Source organism: Miscanthus floridulus, chromosome 11 (genome assembly GCF_019320115.1).
Source record: "Miscanthus floridulus cultivar M001 chromosome 11, ASM1932011v1, whole genome shotgun sequence".
In the NCBI taxonomy this organism is placed as follows: Eukaryota; Viridiplantae; Streptophyta; class Magnoliopsida; order Poales; family Poaceae; genus Miscanthus; species Miscanthus floridulus.
Window position 1 is genome coordinate 77,243,834 of NC_089590.1, and position 23,276 is coordinate 77,267,109.

General features: G+C 45.3%; 1 pseudogene; it reads right to left on the bottom strand.

Moving 5' to 3' along the window:
• Nucleotides 1-20,542, bottom strand: part of LOC136493478 (branched-chain-amino-acid aminotransferase 5, chloroplastic-like) — a 43,458-nt pseudogene extending 22,916 nt beyond the window's left edge.
• Between the last annotated feature and the right edge of the window lie 2,734 nt (nucleotides 20,543-23,276).

A 23,276-nucleotide genomic window follows, 5' to 3' on the forward strand; every position in this document is an offset into this window, starting at 1 on the left:
TAGGGGGGATAGTAGCAGTGATCTTCACTGGAGCCCTAGATTCCAGAAGCAAATATCAAGAAAAGCTAGCTTTACGAACTATCATGGCAGCAGAACTGGCTACTCCAAGATATCTCAATTGGTCACAGTATCCAATCCAGTTTTCAAGAGAAGACCAATAGACTAACGTAGAAAACGCAGGCCATTACCCACTGGTTCTAGATCCAACTATCACCAGTATGACTATCACAAAAGTACTAATCGATGGGGGAGCCGGACTCAACATCATTTTTTCAGAAACGCTAAGGAAGATAGGACTACAACTTGCCAGGATGATTACACCAATGAGCACCCCTTTTGATGGGATAGTACCCGGCAAGACAGCCATGCCACTTGGACAAATCCCTCAAACTACCGAACAGAGTTCAAGTTTGAAGTTGTGGACTTCGATTCATCATATCACGCAATCCTTAGGCGCCCAGCACTAGCAAAATTCATGGCGATACCGCATTACCCATACCTATTGCTTAAGATGCCAGGGCCTAACGGTGTCCTTTCCCTTCGAAGTGATTTGAAGCGCGCTTTTGACTGCGATGTTCAGGCAATTCAAATTGCAGCCAAAGCACAAACCGCCAATGGTAGAAAAGAAATAGCCACTATTGCCGCAGAAATGAGCCCAGAAGAACTAGAGATACCAGCTAAAAAGCCCAGCATCCTCGCACCACCAAAAGAAGCCGACGTCAAGCAAATCGACTTGGGCACCGGTGATCCCTCCAAGACGGCAACAATCAGCACCCACCTCTCGGCAAAATAGGAACTCACGCTCACCAACTTTTTCGAGACAACAAAGATATCTTCGCTTGGAAGCCGGCCGACATGCTAGGTGTCCTAAGAGAGTTGGCTGAGCACAGAATTGATATCAATGAAGGCCCCAAGCCTATGAAGCAACGGCTACGACGATTCTCACTCGAAAAGAAGACAACAATTAAAAAAGAAATCACAAAACTAATGGCAGCTAGATTCATCAGAGAAATCCTTCATCTAGATTGGCTAGCAAATCTAGTTCTAGTATAAAAAAAGAATATGGACAAGCGGCGCATGTGCGTCGACTACACAGATCTCAACAAACACTGCCCAAAAGATCCATTTGGGCTACCATGTATTGATCAGATAGTTGATTCAACAGCAAGATCTGCCCTATTATCCTTTCTTAATTGTTATTCAAGATATCACCAAATCGCATTAAAGGAACAAGACCAGAGTAAGACATCTTTCATCACTCCATTCGGTGCCTACTACTACAAGACCATGTCGTTTGGACTCAAGAATGCTAGTGCCACATATCAAAGAGCTATCCAAACATACCTTGGTGATTAGATCAGTGAAAACGTAGAGACATACGTGGATGACATAGTAGTAAAAACAAAGAATCTGGACACACTAATTGAAGACTTCAAGCAAACCTTCGAAAATCTAAAAAGGTGGAGGTGGAAATTGAACACAAACAAGTGTGTATTCGGAGTTTCTTCAGGACAACTACTCAGATTCTTGGTCAGTCATCATGGAATCAAAGCCAGCGCCAAGCAAATTTGAGCCATAATAGAGATGGGCCCTCCTTGAAGTGTCAAAGATGTGTAGAAACTAACAGGATGCATGGCGGCCCTTAATCGTTTCATATCAAGACTCGGCGAAAAAGGGTTACCTTTCTTTAAACTACTAAAGAAGACGGACAAGTTCAAGTGGACAGAAGAAGCCAACGAAGCTTTCAAAAGACTTAAGGCATACCTCACCTCCTCACCCATTCTCACACCTCCAAAGAAATACAAAGACATAATGTTGTACATTGTGGCAACTTCTATTGTGATCAGAACAGCGATAGTCGTAGAAAGAGAAGAAGAAGGGCGCGTATATAAAGCACAATGCCCCATATACTACATTAGTGAAGTACTGTCAGAGTAAAAATCCGGTACCCGCATGTGCAAAAACTACTCTACGCCCTCCTGATCACTTCACGCAAGCTTCACCACTATTTTGAAAGCCACAAGATTACCATGGTGACAGATTTTCCACTCGGAGACATCCTACACAATAGAGATGCAACAGGGTGCATATCTAAATGGGCAGTTAAACTTGGTGCCCTCAATATTGATTTCACCCACGGAAGGCAATTAAATCTCAAGCCCTTGCCGATTTTGTTGCCGAGTGGACAGAAATTCAACAACCTATATCAAATACCATCCTCGACCATTGGAAGATGTACTTTGATGGATCACTAAAGCTAGGCGGAGTCGGTGCAGGAGTTCTCTTAATCTCTCTAGATGGAAAACAACTCAAGTATGTCCTTCAAATATTATAGTAAGCTACAAACAATGAAGCAGAATACAAAGCCCTCATCCACGGGCTCCGAGTGGCAATTACCCTTAGAATCAAGCGATTACTCGTATATGGTGATTCGGCAGTAGTCGTCAATCAAGTCAACAAAGATTGGGACTGCACCAAAGAAAACATGGGGCTTACTGTGCTGAAATACGAAAACTCAAAAACATTTTCAAGGATTGGAAATTCTACATGTCCTGCGTGATTCTAATATTGCAGCAGACGTCCTCGCCAAGCTCGGATCTGACAGGGCGAAGGTCCCACCTGATGTATTCATAGAGGAGTTATTAGCTCCCTCTATCAAATAACCCGGTGAGATAGCCCCTAAACTCCCAGCTAAAAGCACCTAGATTTTGGTAATCACCACCTCATGGACTCAAGTTTTTATCGATTACATCAAAGAGAATAAGTTGCTAGCAGATAAAGCGGAGGCTACCCGAGTTGTTTGCAAAAGCAAGAACTACATCCTAGTAGGGGACAAACTATACAGAAGAGCCGCATCATCAGAAGTACTCCTAAAATGTGTCTCATTTGAAAAAGACAAAGAGATCTTAGACGAAATACACTCAGGTTGCTGTGGAAATCATGCCGCTTCAAGAACACTAGTCGACAAAGCATTCTGCACCAGATTCTACTGGCCAACCGCTTTGAAAGACGCAAAAGAACTCATTAGAAAATGCAAAGGTTGTCAAATGTTCTCAAGACAAGCTCACGTACCAGCTCACAATCTCATCTGCATCCCACCCACTTGGCCTTTCTCCTGCTGGGGGCTGGATCAATTAGGACCTCTCAAGAAAGCAAAGGGCAGTTTCAAGTACATCTTTGTAGCAATTGACAAGTTCACTAAGTGGATTGAATACAAACCACTCGCAAAATACAGCGCAGCCAAAACAGTCGAGTTCATCCAAGACATTATGCACCGCTTCGGCATGCCCAATCGAATCATCACAGATTTGGGTTCTCCCTTCACAGCTACAGAATTCCAAAGTTGGGCACAGGATTGCGGCTTCAACATAGATTATGCATTAGTTGAACATCCAGAAGCCAACAGATAGGTAGAAAGGGCTAACGGACTCATACTAGCCGAATTAAAACCAAGATTGTATGAAGAACTAGTGGACTACGGATCCAAAAGGATTGATGAATTACCCAAAGTAGTATGGGGGCTACGAACTCAAATAAGCAGAGCCATCAGATACTCACCTTTCTTCCTAGTTTATGGATCAGAAGCCATACTGCCTGCCAACTTGATCTGGACATCACCAAGGATAGAACAATATGACGAAGGAGAAGCAGAACACACCCGAAGATTAGAACTCGATAGTACATAAGAAGTTAGAGTAAACGCTACCTTCAATCAGCCAGTTACCTCCAAGGTTTAAGACACCACTACAACAAAAATACCTAGCCTCGATCACTCCAAATCAGAGACCTAGTACTAAGAAGAATACAAAAAAACTGACGAACGCCATAAACTACTCAGTCCATGGGAAGGTCCTTTTATTATCTCAAAAGTAACCGGACCAAGCACGTACAAGTTGATAACTGAAGATGGAAAAGAAGTCAATAATACATGGCACATCAGCCAACTAAGAAGATTCTATGCATGAAAATAACTCAAGGAAGAATATATATACAAGCCACAAGAGATCAACGTTCATGATCAATAAAGATGGTGTTCCTCGACGACATATTATGGCTTTCCCCCAGTTGTTTTCACTAAGCATATAAACGTTCATGATCAAGAAAGATGGCGTTCTTCGATAACATATGTCTTATTATGACTTTTCCCGAGTTGTTTTCACTAAACAGACCGGCCGAGAGCAAAAGAGCTGAAAAGATGCTTGAGCCCGCCGATGAGGGTAGCTAATAAGCTAACACCCGAACCAAAAACAAAATGGCTGAAATTATGCCTGAGCATACTGGCTAAGAGCAAAAGAGCTAAAAAGACGCTTGAACCCGCCAATGAGGGTAGCTAATAAGCTAACACCCGAACCAAAAAGCAAAATGGCTGAAAAGATGCTTGAGCCCGCCGATGAGGGTAGCTAATAAGCTAACACCCGAACCAAAAAGTAAAATGGCAGAAATTATGCCTGAGCATACTGGCCAAGAGCAAAAGAGCTGAAAAAGATGCTTGAGCCCACCGATGAGGGTAGCTAATAAGCTAACACCCAAACCAAAAAGCAAAATGGCTAAAATTATGCTTGAGCATACCGACCGAGAGCAAAAGAGCTAAAAAGATGCTTGAGCCCGCCGATGAGGGTAGCTAATAAGCTAACACCCAAACTGAAAAGCAAAATGGCTGAAATTATGCCTGAGCATATCGGCCGAGAGCAAAAGAGCTAAAAAAGATGCTTGAGCCCACCGATGAGGGTAGCTAATAAGCTAACACCTGAACCAAAATGCAAAATGGCTAAAATTATGCCTGAGCATACCGGTTGTGAACAAAAGAGCTGAAAAGATGCTTGAGCCCCCCGATGAGGGTAGCTAATAAGCTAACACCCAAACCGATCCTAAGATGTCTTCACAACCAGGGAAAGAGCCAGATGATGGCCACATCTCGAGTTAAGAAAACTAAAAAGAAGAAGTTGAAGATACTTGAGATCGCTGGTCCTAAGTCTACTTGAGATCACTGGTCCAAGGTCTTTTTAGTAATAACAAGAACAAAAAGGTTGTCAGGACAAAGATCCACTTAACCCGAGTTGTTTACACGACAGCCAGACAAGCACTCGACAAATCAAGAAAGTTTGTCAAGACAACGATCTACAAATACCGAGTTGTTTACACGACGTAGACGAAAGCGTGACAAGCACTTGACAAAATCAAAGACATCTAGGCAAAGAAGACATCAGCAAAAAATAAAGAATCTTCATTCAAAAAGAAGTATAATACCCTATTACAGAGGCTGGAGTACAAAGGTCAATTACATCAAGCATCGTCATCAGGAGAAGAAATATCAATATTAAGATTATCCACAATCCTCCTAGCTAAGTCTTCGACCTCAGGCTCCACCTTTTCAATGGCATCTAGATATTCTTGACTCTCGGCCTCCTCTGCAATCTTGGACAAAGGCACCTCCAGAGCAAGAACCCGGACCTAGGCAAGAACATTTCTGGTACATAGTTGGGCGCACCTCTTCATGAACTCCTAGAAATGAGTCGGAACTTCAGGAATGAACTGAGCCCAAGATTGACCATCATCTGCTGGAGTCCGAAGAAGATTGGCTACTGACCAAAATGATTTCCACAAAGCATTCTAGTTCTCAGTAGCCGTCGCCAACTTGCCATTCAAGACTTCAATAGTTTTTTAGACCTGCACAAGATCCTTATTAGCTCCACACCTAATCAACTTGGCAAGCATGAGTTCTTCTTCTGCACGAGTAATTACCTCTTCAGCCCTGTTGTGACTATTGTGAACAAGTATCTTCATTTCCTTAATACCCTCCGAGAGCTTCTGCTTTTCAACTCAGAGAGCTAGACCAAGCACCAAAAAACAAGTCAGCAGAAAGGGAAATCTGAATACAAAAGGAAACAAAAAGAACCTGCAATACCATTGCACTCATTCTTCATGGCCTCCACATTTTTCAAGGCCTCCTGGACAGCAACATCCCTCCACTTTTTTGCCTCAACCACCTAGGCATAGAGAGCTTCTTCCTCCCTTTGGTGCGTCTGACGCTCGGTCTCCATCTCAGCCCGACAGAGGTCAAGCTCTGTTTTTAGGGCACTAACCTCAGAAGACAACTTTTTCTCAATTTCAGACGAGAAAAAGAAGCTGATAAGATCTCGAGAAAAAGACTGAACAAAGGAGAGAGAGAGAAACAAGACATAAGAACAGAAGAAAGATGAACATCCAAAGAAAGAACTTTAGAAAAACTTACCTGGAGTTTTCCCCAAAAGAAGTTGCAAAGGTTCCCCATGCAGCGGTCAGCTCTGACAACCGATGAGTGGCATCGAATTGTTGGACCACATCATCATCCAACTGCTGAACGCCACTAGCAAGAGGAGCAGAGGGAGAAGCCGACCTAGGCAAAGAAGACAAGACCAGGGCCGTACCCTGGGAAGCCTCGGCTACCTCCTTAGATGGCTCCACCACCACGACCACGGTCACCTCCAGAGCTAGCAAATCAGCAGCTGCGTGATCACTAGGGAACCCTATCTCCCTCACAGCCACCTCGATGACCATACATTTAGGATCCTGAGACTTAGTACATCGGGGCAAACCAGAAGACTGACAAGAGGTCGACTGAGGGTTAAGGGAAGGCGAGGGTCTGCAAGATGATAAGGAAACTCGACAATAAGAATATGAATTAGAAAAAAGGAAAACAAAAGCAAATAAACAGAATGAGGATTCACTCACTTAGTTATCTTCTTCTTCATAAAACCAATAGAAGACCTTAGAGGGGGAACTATAGCAGCAAAAATATCACCACCACCCTATGACAGGAGTGGTGTGGTTGGTACCGGAGCCCTAGAAGAACTCAAGCTCGATGACTGCTTACTACAAGAGAACAAGGTCAAAGTCAGAACAAAAAGAGGTGTTTAACAATAGAAAAACAAGAAAGCAACTCACCGACGCATACCAAGGGCCGCATCATCATCCTCATCTTCCTCACTCTCAAACATGGCAACCACAGCGCCATCTAAAAAAGAAGAAAAATACTCGGTTAAAGGCAAAAACAAACAACAAAAAGACAAAACATACTAATATGCTCACCTAGGAGCACGCTATCTAAAACTTGAGTACCTAGACGAGTACTCGACTGGCGAGACTTCTTGGTAGCAGACAAACTAGAAGAAGAACAATACACTCACCCCCTTTTTTCGACACTACGAGGAGCTCGAGGAACTGGACAAGGAACATACTCTACATATGCGTCAAGAACTACGAAAGAAACACCAGGAAACATCGTGGTGGTTTGAAACTTACTGGTTAAAGATGCCCTAGCAAGATTCTCCCTAGTCTCCACCATGGTAGGGTGATCATCAAGGGGGATTAGATCAACAAAGTTACGCCCCAATTCCTATAAAAGAGTAAAACAACCAGACGAGAAAGATTAAGCAAAAAGTGGAGACAGCAAAGGAAATACAAAAAGTACCCGCATAAGAAAACACAACTCACAGCAGGAGGCGGGTTGTTAGCACAATACTCAGGTGCAGCATACAGGATGACGCTTACTCCTTTCAACATCTTCTGAAGGCGCTCGAGCACCTCCTCATCAGTCAACTCAAGGGCAGGGACCATACGAGAAGGGTCCTCCGCCCCAGAGTACTCAAAACCATAATTCTCTCGCTCCTTCAGAGGTTGAACACGGTGGCGAAGAAAACTGGAAATGATCCCAAAGCTGGTCAAGCCTTGCTATTTCAGAGTACATATCCTCTCAAGAAAAGGCTTGATAGCCTGGAGCTCATCCATCATAAGGAGATTTTTATCCCATCGGTCGTTAACCACGGGACCAGAACCAGAATGAATAACAAGAAGAGGAATCATATTGGTGGCATAAAACCAGTCGACCCACTAGGCCCGTTTAAACACGACATGAGAACGCAACGGTCCATTTCCCAACACAACTGACACAGCTAAAATGACGGATGACACACTTCTACACAAGGGTACAGTTCAACGGGTAGATTTTAGACTTATCCATCTAGCACCACGGTAGAGTTATCATATTGCTACAAAAAGAACTCATCAACCATGAAGCAACGAAGGGTTACCTCACAAGGAACACAAGAACTCAGTTCTTATAGAAAGAACTCAGGAATCTTATAAACAACCAGGACATCAGTAGAAAAAAGAATGACAACTCAGAAGAAAAGATTCTTTTCATTATAAATGGCTTCAAAAAAATATAAGATTACACATCTTACAAGACCCAACGAACTCGGTACTACAACGAGCAAGGTAGCAAAAAGGAACCTGAACACAACTAGGCTCTGGAACGACTATGTGTTCCAAATTGCTACTCGGTAGAATAAACCGCACTCGGCTACACTGTTTTCTTCAAAGGACAAACACAATACATCCGAGGCGGAAGTCAGCAGCACGGTGGGACAACATGGACTAGGGAAGGCCTATAGGCATCTATCTACCCAACTCTGATGTGATGCCGGATTAGGCGTTGATCTGCACCGAACAGTCGCAGGGTAGGCAAGGGGGATCTACCCAGAACTACTAGATGAAGGAACGTATCCCACATCACAAGACTTCCTCCAACTACCGCCACATACCTCCTGGTACAATGCCACTGCGAGATTAGTCTACCTCTAATCCCTATCACAAGACTCCCTCCAGCTATGACAAGATATACAAGATCTACAAGATACGCTCGGGGCTGCTCTACTTCACAAACTATCATACTCATGACTACAGAGATTTCAGACCACACAACAAAATGCTCGATGAATCAAAACAGCACACCAGGATGGTATTTATAGACCAAAGAAGCGGTGCACATGGACCAGGAGCACCAACAGAATAAAACCAACAAAGGACATAGTGAAAAGACAGAAATCAATGAAAGAGGACTTAGGCGTGAAGGAACAGTACTCAAGGACGAGCATATTTGAAAGGATATACCAACACTGTACAACTCGTGAACAAACATCATTTACACTCAACCACCACCATACAACTACATCTGACAATAGCAGATTACCAGAGAATATACTAAGACCCTGCATCTGAGTTCTTTTTGAATAAAAGAACCTAGATATACGCTCGGGGGTCACAACAGGAGAGGTTTTCAGTTCTTTGAACAACTCAGATTCAAGACCCTCAAACTCTTCATTCCAAATAGCAAGAGGCTCGGGGGCTACACTCAGTGAGTGCACTTTTTTCAAAAAAAAGCGCACATCACTCAGAAGACTTCTTCAATATAGTAGTTTTCAAACAACATAAGATTCAAGACCCTCCAACTTTTTGTTCCAAATAGCAAGAGGCTCGGGGGCTACACTTAGTGAGTGCACTTTTTTCTTCGAAAAAGCACACATCAACAAGAAGACTTCTTCAAGACAGACCACTTCAAGGCCTCATAACAAAAAGAACCCGGACTGAGCTATATCTGAGTTCTTTTTGATAAATAACCCTGGTATATGCTCGGGAGCCCTTCGATGAAGAATCAGAACAATTTCAAGATAAGACCCTACAACTCCTTGTTCCAAATAGCAAGAGGCTCGAGGGCTACACCTAGATGGATGCACTTTTTCTTCAAAAAAGCACACACCACTCGAAGATCCCAAGAAGCGCTACACAATTTCACTCACTAAAGCACTCGGACGACGCTTGTTCCTGCTCGGCAAGACCTGAAAGAACAAAATGAGGCTTCCAGAGCTCAACCATAAAGTGCTCGGGGGCTTGTCGATACGGGACCCACGGGATACCCCATAGGGAAGGGAGAAGATCTAGTCTAACTAGGATTCTTTCCATGTAATCTTAGTAGTAGTATTATTCTGTAATCCTACTAGGAACTCTTATTGTAAACCGACTAGGACTCTAGCCTCCTGACTATATAAAGGAGGGCGGAGTTCCTAGAGAAGAGACTTATATAACGCTACACTTGACAATCAATCCAATGCAAAGGCTAACGTCGAGTGGACATAGGTCTATTACTCGATCATGGTCGAGGGTCCGAACTAGGATAAATTGACCGTCTCTTGCGTTAACCATCGAGTTCTGCATACGCTGAAGCCCAAACAAATTGCCCGGGCACCCTCGTGGAAGGCTATCGATGGTGAAACATCAATAGTTAGATCACTTTGTCCTTCAGTCGTTCGGATCCTAGCCTGCTATGTCCCCTTTCTTGGTTGCGGCCTCCTTCCTTTTTCTTCCTTTGGCCTGCCGGCCTGCCGTAGAAGGTGCTTGAGGAGCTGGTAGTCCTTGTAGAGGTGTTTTACAAGGTAGTCGTGGTTGGTGCATGGGCTCTCCATGAGCTCATGAAAGTGGCCATAAGGGCCCTGCTGGGGCTGCATGCCTGCATGATCAGCCGTGGTGACCAACGCGGAGTTGGTCGGTCGGCGGTGATTCTTTCTGTTCTTTTTTCCCCTCTATGTGAAGGGGCCTTTGTCCTAATCCCAATGCTTGGCCTTGCCCTTGCCTTAGCCTCCATCGGAGCATGGTAGGAGCGGTGTTTGTTGGGGGTTTTGGACAAAGGTCCGTGGTCCCGGGCCATCAGGGCTAGGATTCTGGTTGCTGTTGCGTGTGTCTTGGTTCGGTCCGAGCCGTGCGAATACAAGCGGTCAGTGTAGAGCGGTCGCTGGGTCAAGATGAGGTGCCAGTGTGGCCTCTTGTGCTGCACTTGGCGATTATAGCGGCGATCGGGTGGATTGACCCATCTGCCGTGTTCTTGTTCCCCAAGCGAAGAGCGAGGACGCGTATTGGCATTGTGATATGGAGCACTCTGCTTATTGAACTACGGCGGTCTCCACTAGAGCCTAGAGGTTCTGGTGGATCGCCTGTTCATGAGGGTTGTTTGGCTCAGATAGGCCGTGCAAAAGCATTGCCGCGGCGGCGATGTTCTGGTTCGCCCGAGTAAAGTGTGGGGGATCGTTCCCCCTATCCATGGTGTTGTGCTGGATCTAATGGGTGCGCCCCTAGGCATCACTCGCCAGTCTATGCACGTGGAGCGCAGTGTGGTGCGCTGGGCGTGCCGGTGCAGTTGGTGGCTGATGCAGCCACCGTTGTCGTAGTTCCTCCCCATGCTCAAGTGTGAGCTCGGGGATCTCCACGTGAGGGTCTAGAGAGGTGTGAGTCCATGAGGACTCCGCTTCTGCCAGTGGGTGTCCCGGAGGGTCCGCCATGGCGCACTCCTTGGACAAACAGTGGCTAGGTGCCATGTCGCCGATGCTAGAGCCATCACTCTTGTCATGTCATCCATGAGGTCAAGGAAATAGGTGGGAGCATAGCTCGCTATTCTCATGAATTTGGATGCGAGAGGGGGTGGCGCAGGCATCCTTCGGAGCCCCCAGGCGTATGCATCCGTGGAAAACATGAGGCCGTATGGCGGTTGCGTTGGGGACAATGGGGTTCCACCGGGTAATCGGCGGAAGATAGAGAATAGTAAGTAAATAACCGCGTATATATTACTCACAACGGGGTTTGAGCAAGGAGTTTGCTCAAAAAGAAGCGTAGATGCTGCGCCATCGAAGCCACGCGTCTCGGAATTGATGGAGGGTGCTCCTCCGATGGGTGCCGGGATGTGAGCCTCCTCGTAGAGATGTAGCACGCCGAGCAGACAGTGATGAAGTTCAGGCTTCCGAAGAGGAAGGCCTGGAATGGCTCAAAGATGGGTGGAACCCGCATCCTAGCAGGTGAGAGTGCGGAAAACTCCAGTGAGCCAAAGCGAATCGTATCACCCAAGTCCACCATGGCAAGGGTGGCGGAAAAGTGGGCCATCCGATGACCAAAAAGTGTTGAACGTACAACGTCTTCCCCATAGATGGCACCAACTGTCGGTACAGAAAGTGACCAACTAGTGAATATTTATAGTTTTGCTATGCGTTGTGATCGGAGGTGGCCTAGCACTCAATGACACAGGATTTATACTGGTTCAGGCAACGTGCCCTACGTCTAGTCGGGGTCAGTCGATGACTTTATTCCTGAGCCCAGGTGCTCGAAGTTTGCAGTGGGGTTACAAATGAGAAGGAGAAAGAAGGGGTATACAAGAGGTCCGGTCGGCTCTAGTTGGAAGGGCCAAGAGTGATAGGAGGTATGCTATGAGCTAAGTGTTCAAGCGTGTGCTCGGGGTACGAACCCGGTGGTTCTGTGGTTGTGAGCTAGTGAACTTGATCGATGCCTATTTTTTTAAGAAGGGCCCCCTTTTATAGATGAAGGGGATGGCTTTACAAGTGAGAAGGAAAGGGTGCGTATGTTACCGAGCCTTATTGCACACGCCTACCGAGCCTTGTTGCCCACACCAGCGGGTACAAGATAATGGTAGGTGCCTACAACACTATTGATGTTACTGTAGAATGGCAGAGAGGTCGTGTTGCCTTTTTCAGGGATGGTGGACGTTGGTACCTACAAATACTGTTTAATGCCTAGAGGCATGTGAGGAGTCTTGCTATGTTCACCCAGTATGGTAAATCCTGGTGCCCATACCTCTATCGATGTCTAGAGGCACGTGGAGGGCCTTACCGTATAGGAGTTTTAGCGGCCCCTACAATACTATAGAGGGAGATGTCGGTGCCTATAATACTATCTATGTCAGGGTGGCTACAGAGTACTGTTCCATGCAGGGTATGGTCCCTGGTATAATGGTTTTGACTTATGAGCCTTGCCTTGCCTTTCTCCACATGTCTTCTGGTTCCTACCGAGCGGGCGTCCCCGGTTGGATGGCTGTAGTTGGCTCTAAGTGCGCTGGTCGGAGAAGAGCGGTGAGAAGGGTTCCTATGATCCCCCGGTCGGAGACGTAGGGTTGGAGCTAGAAGTAGTGTTTGGGGCCAGGCCTTCCAAATCGGAGAGGCCATCCGGTGGCGTCTGGAACCGAAGCGAACACTTTGGTCGGAGAGGTGGGCCGAAGCAGCCGACGAGAGGGCATTGTTCCTCTTCGGCCAGGCCTTTCGGTTGGTGACTGGGCCACCCTTCCGGTCTATCATTTTAGACTCTTGGGCGGAGCCTTGGCGTGAAAGCCGGTCCCCGAGGGACCCTGGGTGTATGAACCCGACAATCACTAACATAGACTTTATAGTCATCAAAAAACTGGTTTACTAATTCTTTGAGACCTTCTAGGGCCTCAACTACTAGCACTTTCATGTGGGGCTGTTGTTGCTCTTTATTGTCAAGAGGCAATTGATTCTACAGGCTCCTGTATTACAAGATTCTTGTTTACATTATTCATCTTCTTTGAAGAGCCAACAACAAGTGTTGTATAAGTCATACAACATCAATAGGTATCGAGAAATTTATTGTTTTGAATCATTGAAGTTGGCATGTAGTCCCGCTTCTCTTCAAGTCATAGGTCTCTATATATCGTGTTGTCCCAGATCATCCCATCTTTTATAAAGATAGTGTATCTTCTAATTTTTTATTTAGGTTTAATCTGTTAAAATCTTATGTGGCACTTTAAACACCGCTTTAATATCTTTGATGATGACTACGCTATCTTCCTCTTGAAACTTTAAAAAATCCAGGAATTTAGCTGTTTTTTGCTTAGGGGTATCATTATTGTGACCGTTGTACTCCTTCGACAGTCACATTCATCTTAATTAATCTTTATCTCACTCTTAATAAAGAGTATCTTTCTTAATTGATCTTACTATTCCTCTCACTCGAAATATGGCATGAACTTTGCTACCATAATTTCGAGAACTATTTAGAAAAACTGTGAACGAGACGACACTTATAACTTACTTTATTCACATGATTACGTCATGCAAACAAAGTTATTTCTTGATCCGTATAGGAGTACACTTTCTTCATTTCACTTCAAGAACTCATCGAGGTCTTTTATTAGCAGTACTTTTGCAAGTCACGCTTGCATCGTTTTCTTATCCTTTGGTTAGTATTGACCATGAAGGTACATTTCTATTGTGCCATAGTCAATACTATGATAGCATAAGAGCTACCCAAACTTCTCTCGCTATACGGGATACAATAACATATGAGTCATCATAAAAACTTCTCCCGCCATGCAGGATGGACTAGCATAAGTACTATGCCAAACATCTCACCATGCGGGATAAATCTATATACAAATACGCATGCTTAATCCAACGTTGGTCAAATTAGACATGCATGTTACTTATTGCAACTCTTATCATAAAACATTCACTTATACTTCATTTTCCAATTAAATCTTCCCGTTGGTTTTAATTTAATAAAAAAATTAGTAAACTAACAACCCAAAAATAGTCATGAACTGGTTTGACTCAAGCCTTTTCATTCACATAGCCTAGCATTGCAGCCGAGTGATCTCGGTTAAAATTAAAACACACAAGGTACTTCTGCATCAATTCTATATCACCGTTGGACAGAAAATAGAATTAATGCATAAAACCCATAAATTAATTTGAAAGACATATAACTACTCTTTAAAATTAAATTTTCTCGTTGGTTCAAATTTAATTAGAAGATAATCAACTTTATTGCAGCGAAAACACGATAATAAAATACATTCTATTAGTTCAGAAGCATTTCTTGGTCTTTGTCTACTCTCTGAAAATTGACCATGTTGGTGTAAAATTTATCAGAGATTTAAACTTCTACTTTAAACTTATTATAATATTATTATCATCAACGTTGGTTAGAAAAAATAACAATACCATAATTTAACATAAACAAATCGGACTACTCCTCTAATTTAATTTTTTCTGTTGGTTCTAATTTAATTAGAGGGTAAACATAATCATAATTTACTGAATAAATATAACTGCTCTTCAAATTAAATTCGTTGGTTCGAATTTAATTAGAAGATAATAAACATTAAACTTTTGCAGCGAAAACATGGAAAATTTCTTTATCTACTTTTCAGAAGTATTTTACTGTACTAATCTACTCTCCAAAAAATTATCACATTGGTTCAAATTTTGATAGAGATTTAAACTAGACAAAAATCATCAAAAAATTTGCTTCTGAAAATATAAAACCAAAGCTTTGCTACAATTCTGTGTTATCAGCGAAAATTGGCCCAACGGCCCATTCGCCAGCCCACCCGCGCGCACACGACCTAGTGCGCTGCCACCCTCTACCGTGGCCCAACATCGCAACCTGGGCCTGGGCCAGGATTCTTCCAACCCGCCTAGGCCGAAAGTAGCTCGTGCATTCACAGTCGTTCATCGTGATCGACAGCTATCCGCCCAGATTGAAAGAACAAAAACACCATCCACTGCTCCCCTGAACCCTAGAGCTCATTCTCTTCTCCTGCCTCTCTCTCTCTCTCTTCGCCATGCTGCTCTCTCTCTCTCCCTTCTCTCTAAAAAACCATGATGGTCGGAGATGACGGCGCCACCGCCGGTCCCCTCATCGGTGCGCGCGCCCACCATAAGGTGAGCATGTCACCGCTGAGCGGTCTAGCGACGACGCCCTGAGCACATGTGCATGGCTCGGTGGAGGCTTGGGTGATCTTCCCATGCTATGGCGATGGGAAAGCGGCGCTGCCGCGGGGCCCCTCGCCGGCGCGCGCGCTCGTGTCACCGTCGAGCGACCCTTGGGCGGTTTCCTTGGCCTGAGCCTAAGGCGAAGACCGCACGGCGGTGAATCCTCATGCCCACCGCGGCTCAGGGTGACTTCCCACACGGCGTCGAGGCGACGTCCGATGGTGGTGATGTTGTGGGCGGTTCCTAGGTAGGAAAACCCCTTCCTTTCCTTTCTCATATTCTAGGGTTAGGGTTTAACTCGACTGGATTCGTTCGTTCTGATTCATCTTCTTCTAAATGCTAAAACTTAGACTACCCAAAATAGATCTGCACACCAACCTCGCTCTGATACCATTGATAGGATTTGAAGGACCTCTAGGTGCAGATCTAGCGGGTAAAGACTTAACTTAGATAGGGAACTTGATGATGTACCTCGCCTAGTAAAGTCATGCCATGGCACCGGTGAGGAAGTAGCAATAGCTTGATGCGCTCGCTAGGGTCTCGTAGAAGGCAAGAGTGTAGGTGCGGTCTGGAGGCAGCGGTGAAGGCGGTGGAGCTTTCCGTCGCTCATAGCACTGAAAGCTCTAGTTTGGTTTTAGTAAATTGATAAAACCATAAGTGCTAACCTAGTTTATCAAAGTGATTATGAGATAGGTGGCACATTTCAAGTGGTGAAGCAAATGAAGATCATGACATGATGATGGTGATGGCATGGTGATGATCAAATGCTTGAACTTAGAAAAGAAGAAAGAAAAACAAAAAGCTCAAGGCAAAGTTAAATTGTTAGAAGCTTTTTGATTTAGTGATCGAGACACTTAGAGAGTGTTATTACATTTAGATTTGATAGCTGTACTATTAAGAGGGGTGAAACTCGTATCAAAATGTGGTTATCAAAGTGCCACTAGATGCTCTAACTCATTGCATATGCATTTAGAACCTAGTGGAGTGCTAACACCCTTGAAAATATTTGTGAAAATATGCTAACACACATGCACAAAGGTGATACACATTGTGTTTAGCACTTAGGAGCAAGGGTTCAAAACTTCACCAGCGGAGTGTCCGCCCATAGAGTGCGGACAGTCCGACGGTGCCACCGACGCCCTATATAGAAAAGATAGGGTTTCACAGAGTGCACCAGACGCTGGTCATGCAGTGACCGGACGCTGGGGTCTATGTCCGGTCAGTGGCGCACAATGAAGGCCGCCCTCGGTCTTTTGACCGGACACATGTGACCGAACACAGGCTGAACACTGTTCAACGTTCGGTCATGCTGATGTGGCGGCGCACAGAGAAGAGGGAGAATGACCGAATGCTGAGTGAGTCCGATCGGTGATGACCGAACGCGTCCGATCACGAGTAGAACCTTACTGGAAACGACCGGACGCTGGGGTCCTACATCCGGTCACTTTCAAGCAACGCGTCCAGTCACAACTTAAATGCACTGATGACCGTTGAGATCGGGTGATCAATGTTTGAAGCAGGGGGCACGTGGAGTACATCGCGCGATCGGACGTTGGGGTCCTACGTCCGATCGATCTGACCAGCGCGTCCGGTCGCCTTGAATTTTTAGTGAACAGAGAGCCAACGACTCTATTCATGGGGGCTCTCTATTTAAGCCTTATGACCGGCTCAAGCTCATTCTCTTGACCATTTGTATTGATATAGCAACCTTGTGAGCTTAGCCAAAGCCCTCCCACTCATCTCCATCATTGATTCATCATCTTTGTAAGATTGGGAGAGAATCCAAGTGCATTGCTTGAGTGATTGTATCTAGAGGCACTTGGTGTTCATGTTTTGCTATGGGATTCGCTTTGTTGCGCTTGGTGGTTGTCACCACCTAGACGGCTTGGTGCAGTGGAGGAGGATTGGCATGAGTTGATGATTGTTCGTGGCCATCTCCCGGTGATTGTGAGGGGACTTGTGTCTTCCCCGGCGGAGCGCCGAAAGGTAACCCTAGTGGATTGCTCGTGTCATTGAGTTACCTCACTTGTGGGTGAAAGCTCTAGTTTGGTTTTGGTTAATTGATGAAACCCTAAGTGCTAACCTAGTTTATCAAAGTGATTATGAGATAGGTAGCACTACTCCAAGTGATGAAGCAATGACGAAGATCATGACAATGGTGATAGCATGGTGATGATCAAATGCTTGAACTTGGAAAAGAAGAAAGAGAAAAACAAAAGGCTCAAGGCAAAGGTATAAAATGTAGGAGCCATTTTGTTTTAGTGATCAAGACACTTAGTGAGTGTGATCACATTTAGGATAGATAGCCGTACTATTAAGAGGAGTGAAACTCGTATCGGAATACGGTTATCAAAGTGCCACTAGATGCTCTAACTCATTGCATATGTATTTAGGATCTAGTGGAGTGCTAACACCCTTGAAAATATTTGTGAAAAAAGGCTAACACATGTGCGCAAGGTGTTTGCAGGGTTGAGATGGGTTTGGGTCCCGGATGCAAAATGTCTATTTTCTATTGTGCCGGATGCAAAATTCTTGGTGGTTGGCACATTTGAGTAAGGGTGAAGTAGTTAGAGTTGAAATGGAGTTGGTCGAAATGATGCTGGCGTCGGTCTACTGACCGGACGTTGGGTCACTCAGCGACCGAACGCTGAAGGGCTGCGTCCGGTCGAGCTGTCAGACGGCACAGTCGCTAGGGTTGAGCACCGGACGCTGGTCTGTGTCCGGTCAAGGTGGACCGGACGCGTCAGGTCGAAAAAATATGCCTCGGGGAGCTTACTGGAAACGACCGGACGCTGGGGCTTCAGCGTCCGGTCAGTTTTGACCGGAGCGTCCGGTCAACTTCGTAGCCGTTGAAATCTGACGAACAGCGTTTGAAGCTGGTGACGCGTGGCGTCCATCGGGTGACCGGACGCTGAGGGCCAGCGTCCGGTCGGTATGACCGGAGCGTCCGATCAGAGCGTGTTTTGCCCAGTGAAGGGGTACAACGGCTCTATTTGATGGGGGCTCTATTTATAGCCCCATGGCCGGCTCAAGGGATATCTCTTGCACATTTTCATTGACATAACATCCTTGTGAGCTTAGCCAAAGCCCTCCCACTCATCTCCATCATTGATCCATTATCATTGTGAGATTGGGAGAGAATCCAAGTGCATTGCTTGAGTGATTTCATCTAGTGGCACTTGGCATTCGTGTTGCACTGCGGATTTCGCTTGTTTCTCTTGGTGGTTGCCACCACCTAGACGGTTGGAGCAGCGGTGAAGGATCGGCACGAGTTGGTGATTGTTCGTGGCTGCCTTCGGTGATTGTGAGGGGAGTTGTACCTTCCCCGGCGGAGCGCCAAAAGGTAACTCTAGTAAATTGCTCGTGTCATTGAGTTACCTCACTTGTGGGTCGGTTCTTGCGGTGTCCAATCGTGTGGACGAGGTTTGTGAAACACCTCTTAGCCATCGAACCACCAAGTGTTGGTCGACACAACGGGGACGTAGCGTGTTGGCAAGCACGTGAACCTCGGGAGAAAATCGATTGTCTCTTGTCTTTGGCATTCTCCCGGTGATTGGCTATATATTCATCTTGTGATTGGTTCATCCCCTACACGTCGGTATAATCACTCTACTCACTTATTTACATTCTTGCAAACTAGTTGACACAAGCTCTTTAGTGTAATTAGAATTAAGAGCTTGCTTTATTATTTATATTCATCTAGTTGAGCTCTTTAGAGTAGCAAGGTTGAGAGCTCTTAGTGAGTAATTACATAGCAAGTTTGTGTGCCTAAGTAATCATTGCAACTAGAATTGTTGGATAGGTGGCTTGCAACCCTTGTAGAGCTAGAGCAAGTTTGCATTACGCTATTTGTCATACTAATCAAATTGCTCTAGTTGATTTGTAGATTTTTAAATAGGCTATTCACCCCCCCTCTAGCCATATTAGGACCTTTCAGTGGATAGGTTCTTGCAGTGTCTAATTGTGTGGATGAGGTTCGTACAACACCTCTTAGCCGCCGAAACACCAAGTGTTTGTTAACACAACAGGGATGTAGCGTGTTGGCAAGCACGTGAATTTCAGGAGAAAATTGGTTGTCTCTTGTCCTTTGGTATTCTCCCGATGATTGAGTTAGTATTCATCTTGTGAGTGGTTCACTCCTCTACGCGGCGGTATAATTACCTTACTCATTTACATACCCGTAAACTAGTTGTAGTAAACTCTTTAGTGTAGCTAGAATTAAGAGCTTGCTTTGTAGCTTAAGTTCATTTAGCTGAGCTCTTTAGTGTAACAAGTGTGAGGGCTCTTAGTAAGTAGTGACTTAGTAAATTATGTGTCTAATGATCATAGTAACTAGAATTATTGGATAGGTGGCTTGCAACTCTTGTAGAGCTAGAGTAAGTTTACTTTTCGCTATTTGTTATACTAATCAAATTGCTCTAGTTGGTTTGTAGATTTTTTAAATATGTTATCCACCCCCTCTAGCTATATTAGAACCTTTCAAGCACACCCTCACGATCAGACTAGGGTTAGGACATGGTGGAGCGCTGACGGCTGCGGTGAACCTCGTAACTCGAGTCCTAGCCCCCACCTCCTATTAATAGCGCTCCACGACAGGGGCCATCAGCCAGGAGACCGATTGTACGTCTCCGATCAGAACGCGGATTAAGGACTTAAATAGCCATTGGGTCAACAAGGTGGAGATCAACCTAACAGCGTGCAGCCAAAAACTCATGATCTTAAGCAAAGTAACTCACGTGACGGGAGAGGAGGTGCGGGGATGGCACCGCGCCGTGGCCAGAAGAGGGGGACGCAGAACTGCGGGCCGCGCAGTTGTGGAGCTCCATTTGTAGCCTGGGCGGAGACCTGAGGCCGGTGACCAGGGGTAGGTAGGTTTGCAGTTCACTGGCAGGTTCGGTGCGGATGACCGGATGGCAAAGTAGACTCGCGCGGCGCGCGCAGCCACGGCGGCTGTTGGAAGTTGGAATCGCGCGATTGCCCGAATTGTTCGACGCCGTCGAGCCGCCGGCGCGTTGCCATTGGTGATTGGTCGCCTGCGTCTGCGTCTATTGCCGATTTGTCGAGTCGTACTCTCCGACGCCGAGGAGACCGGAGGCCGGGCCTACGCTAGCGTCCAGTGCATGAAGAGTGGGGCACGGGGCACTCGGGTACACCATGTCGGTGACGGTGGGTACGGTGTGTAATTTGAACGAGAGCATATGCAAAACCGGCGGCGGGGGCGGCGGCCATTGTGTTCACTGAACGGAACGGTTCTGTGGGCCACGGCACGGACTGGAAGGTGGTCCATGCAAGGGAATGGGCCTCACATCTAGCATGGGCTTGAGTTGTGACCTGGGCCGGCCTAGCAAGAGAAGTGGGCCTAGGCAAGGCTCATGCCTCTTGCTACCGGTTCCATGTCAGACTGGCCTCCTTTTTAGATGAATTTCAGGCAGACCTGATAAAAAGAAACGACCAAGAATCTCGTGATTGTTCAAGTTCTTGATATATAAAAAGTTGCAGCAGAGGAAGGAGCAGCCGGAGCAAATGCAACCTCAGAATATGCTGAGCATTTTTACATCGAAACAATCGCGTTAGACGACAACTTCTAGAAGAGTACTCGGTGGTTTCACCTATGCACGTTCCCAGTAGTTTCACTTCGCAGCCAGAAGAGTGTACCAAAGGCCATGAATATCCGGTCATCAAGGAAGATACGGTCACCAAGATACCAAAGTGATCTCTTATGACAGAAGATTTTTAGTGATGCTACAACCTCGCCTTTGTTTGTAACGTCTGAGTCTTCGCAGTGAATTTAATTTCGGGTCCTGGAGAGCAGCATTATAATCCATGCAGCGCACCGCGTGACTGCAAACCTTTCCTGCTCAGAGCAAGCTCCGAAATGGAGAATGCCAGGACCGGGAGGGGACAGACGACACCGGAGAGGGCACATCAGCACAGGTTCAGCACGGCGGCGAGCAGATTTGCGTGCAACACCGGCGAGGCCGCGGAGAGCCAGCTTGTCGCAGTCGAGGACAAGATTTTCGTTGCTCTCCCCCAAGAACTCAAGCACGGCAAGAGCAACTTGGTGTGGGCGCTGCAGAACTTGGCCAGGGACGCCTCCAGGTCCCGGATTGTCATTGCTCACGTCCACGTTCCTGCCCAAATGATAACCAGTAAGTATCTGAACTAGGAACGTCGCCCAAAGTAAACGGCGAATTCTCCAGCTTATTTTGAAAGTGCCTTAATTCATCTTGTGCTTCTTTTTCTCACTCGGGCCTTGGCCTCATGTAACTGCCCTGTAAATACTTCCTCCCTACACTATGAAACGCCAAAACACCTTCAAGTAAAAAAAAAACACCTTCCTACACTAAAGCTTTTTTTTTCATGGTTGATAGAACTTTCATAGTCTATTATTATTGCAATACTTCATATATTTCCTGCTTAAACATATTTCATGTTTTTCCAGTGGGGCTAGGGGCAAGTGTTCATTACAGCACAATGAGACCACAAGAACTCCGTGCATACAGACAGCATGAGAGAGAAAAGATGGAGAAAAAACTAAACGAATATGTTTTGATGTGCAGGCGATTGGAGGTGTTTGTTTACGTTCTCTTATTTGTCATTGTTAACTGAATCTAAATTTTTTTTTTCTTTTTTGAGAACAAGAACCGGAATGGAATCTTAAGAGCTGAGGAACATATTGCATAATGCTCATAAAATTTTTCCTGTACCAGGTTAATTGCGACATAGTAGCTATTCAAAATGATGACATAGCTAATGGGGTCATCGAGCTTATTTCTTTACATGGGATCAAAAAGCTTGTCGTCGGAGCCGCATCAGACAAAAAATATTCAAAGTAAGGCTCAAGCATCTGTAGGGTCTCAAATTTTTAGTTCCATCAGTTCTAGCATCTGCCATTTGTCCACAATAGAGGACTCTAGCCATTAAAGGATCCAGGTATGATGTTTATCCAAATTATGATAAGCTTCTTAAAATCTAGCAGTTGAGTAACCAAAACTGCAAGAGTAGCTTCCCATCTAGTAAAGAACGATTTGTCAACTATAGAAATGTGGATGGGCAGGCAGTTCCCTGATAGCTCATAGTTTAAAATCTAGCATTTAATGTACTCCAAAAGTTCTATGGATACAAAAGCTGAAAACTGATGTGAAGGTTCCCATTTGTTTTAAAAACCCATCTTATGAACTTTGAGTGCAAAGAATAAGAAAAGGTTCGCTAAGAGATTATAGTTCCTTTAATTGCCAACCTAACAAATGTTATCTAATCCTAGGACAATGAAAGCACCAACATCCAAAACAGCACTGAAGATAATGGAGAGAGCAGATTCACCATGCAAGATATGGTTTACTTGCAAAGGATCTCTAATTGTTATCAGGTAAGGTTGAGATGGGTTGGTAGTAAGCCACCTAAATTAAGTTACTCTTTATCTCTTGTGCTGTCTATCTGTGTCTAGCCGTTTAGGATATATATAGTGATTCATCATTAATCTACATCAGCATATTACAGTGTGCTATCAACTCTCTTTTTCAGACAAGTATAGTACCTCGTTGTTATTGTTAACTGTCAATTTGACAGGGGCAGCAATGCAGACGCACCTGCAGCACCAGCATCACAAAACACAGCACCACTACCAGTATTCAACATTTCTAGCCAAATGAGATCAATGATGATCCACGATTCAAAGAACAAAGCGTCAAGCTCAAATGTAAGTATGGCGAATGATATGGGAGGATCAAGAGCAGATGTACCTTGCTCTCTATCCGAAAAAACTGGTGATACACTGCTTCAATCATTTGAAGATGTTGAGTCCACTTTCAATTGCAAGCCAAGGAGACCATGGAGTTTAGAGGACTTCTCTGTTGACTCAGGCAGATCGCAGAACTCTGATCCCAGTTC